At 46.2% G+C, this 2,565-nt stretch overlaps 1 pseudogene; it reads right to left on the bottom strand.

Moving 5' to 3' along the window:
- Positions 1-209: 209 nt before the first annotated feature.
- Positions 210-955, bottom strand: LOC119299208 (annotated as a pseudogene).
- Between the last annotated feature and the right edge of the window lie 1,610 nt (positions 956-2,565).

Here is a 2,565-nt window from a genome sequence, read left to right as displayed (position 1 = left end):
ACCTCCGGTTTATATAGACACCGGGGAGATCTAGGGTTTACATAGAGTCGGTTACATAAGAAGGAATCTTCATAGTCAGTCGCCAAGCTTGCCTTCCACGCCAAGGAGAGTACAATCCGGACACAAGTACAGTCTTCGGCCTTCATGTCTTCATAGCCCATTAGTCCGGCCGAATAGATAACAGGCCGGATGCCCGAGGACCCCCTAGTCTAGGACTCCCTCAACACCTTCTTCCCCCTGAGGTACTTGTCACCCAGGGTGCTAAAGCTCTTCTTGGTCGCCATTTCCTCCTTGGTCTCCCCTTTCCCTGCATCAAATCTGGCTCTATAAACATCAGAATAGTCCGAAGAGGAACCAGATTTAGACGATTGGAGATTTACCACGCAAGAGATCGATCGGGTTAATGGCAATTGAAAATCACATTCCTTCCATTTGAACATAAGTTCATGAATCCTTGTGATGATTTTGTGGGTGTTCACTTCCAAACTAAATTCAAAATCTGCAAAAATAGAAACTGAAGAACCTCTTATGACGGAGGGATCACTCATCCGGTGCTGCAGTAGGAACCGCCTCCTTGGCAAGAGGCTTCTTCGCCTGCGCCATGGATTCCTTCTGCAAGTGGCGGAACACGGTGACGGCGGTAGGAAGGGGAGCAACATCACCATAGCCTCGACGCACTCCCTTGAGATTGTGACGTCCATCGTGGTGGAGATCATGAAGCTGGCGACATCGCAGGGGAAATTGGGACGCGTTGGGAGGAGGATCTGGGAGCCTGGGGCTGGCAAGGCTTCTGGTAGGAACCGCAAGGCGGGGAGAGGATGGTGGAGGAGGAGCAATGAACCTGGTGCAAAGCGGAGGAATGCCGATAACTGCTCCATCGTCGGTCGGTAGGATCTACGCCGGCATGACTGATGTCCATCGCCTTGAACTTCTTCCCGAGTTGTGTTGCCTGCATCTGCGTGGTAGCGGTAGCACTCGAAGAGGGGAGGTGCTACCTCTTGAGCACTGCGTTGGTTTTCCCTTGAAGAGGAAAGGGTGATGCAGCAAAGTAGCATAAGTATTTCCCTTAGTTTTTTGAGAACCAAGGTATCAATCCAGTAGGAGGCTACGCGCGAGTCCCTCGAACCTGCACAAAACAAATAAATCCTCGCAACCAACACGATAAGGGGTTGTCAATCCCTACACGGCCACTTACAAGAGTGAGATCTGATAGATATGATAAGATAATATTTTTGGTATTTTTATGATAAAGATGCAAAGTAAAACAAAAGGCAATGAAAATAACTAAGTGTTGGAAGATTAATATGATAAAGATAGACCCGGGGGCCATAGGTTTCACTAGTGGCTTCTCTCAAGAGCATAAGTATTATACGGTGGGCGAACGAATTATTGTTGAGCAATTGACAGAATTGAGCATAGTTATGAGAATATCTAGGTATGATCATGTATATAGGCATCACGTCCAAGACAAGTAGACCGACTCCTGCCTGTATCTACTACTATTACTCCACACATCGACCACTATCCAGCATGCATCTAGAGTATTAAGTTCATAAGAACAGAGTAACGCCTTCAGCAAGATGACATGATGTAGAGGGATAAATTCATGCAATATGATTAAAAAACCATCTTGTTATCCTCGATGGCAACAATACAATACGTGCCTTGCTGCCCCTACTGTCACTGGGAAAGGACACCGCAAGATTGAACCCAAAGCTAAGCACTTCTCCCATTGCAAGAAAGATCAATCTAGTAGGCCAAACCAAACTGATAATTCAAAGAGACTTGCAAAGATAACCAATCATACATAAAATAATTCAGAGAAGATTCAAATATTGTCCATAGATAAACTTGATCATAAACCCACAATTCATCGGTCTCAACAAACACACCGCAAAAGAAGATTACATCGAATAGATATCCACAAGAGAGGGGGAGAACTTTGTATTGAGATCCAAAAAGAGAGAAGAAGCCATCTAGCTAATAACTATGGACCGGTAGGTCTGAGGTAAACTACTCACACTTCATCGGAAGGGCTATGGTGTTGATGTAGAAGCCCTCCGTGATCGACGCCCCCTCCGGCGGAGCTCCGGAACAGGCCCCAAGATGGGATCTCATGGATACAGAAAGTTGCGGCAGTGGAATTAGGGTTTTTGCTCCGTCCTGATCATTTGGGGGTACGTAGGTATATATATAGGAGGAAGAAGTACGTCGGTGGAGCAACAGGGTGGGCCACGAGGGTGGAGGGCGCGCCTGGGGGGGTAGGCGCGCCCCCCTACCTCGTGGCCTCCCTGTTGGTTGCTTGACGTAGGGTCCAAGTCTCCTGGATCTTGTTCGTTCCAAAATCACGTTCTCAAAGGTTTCATTCCGTTTGGACTCAGTTTGATATTCCTTTTCTTCGAAACCCTAAAATAGGCAAAAAAACAGCAATTCTGGGCTGGGCCTCCGGTTAATAGGTTAGTCCCAAAAAATAATATAAAAGTGGATAATAAAGCCCAATAATGTCCAAAATAGTAGATAATATAGCATGGAGCAATCAAAAATTATAGATATGTTGGATACGTA

The sequence above is a fragment of the Triticum dicoccoides genome, chromosome 5A (assembly GCF_002162155.2).
Source record: "Triticum dicoccoides isolate Atlit2015 ecotype Zavitan chromosome 5A, WEW_v2.0, whole genome shotgun sequence".
NCBI classification, from domain to species: Eukaryota; Viridiplantae; Streptophyta; class Magnoliopsida; order Poales; family Poaceae; genus Triticum; species Triticum dicoccoides.
This window is presented reverse-complemented; position numbering and strand designations above follow the sequence as displayed.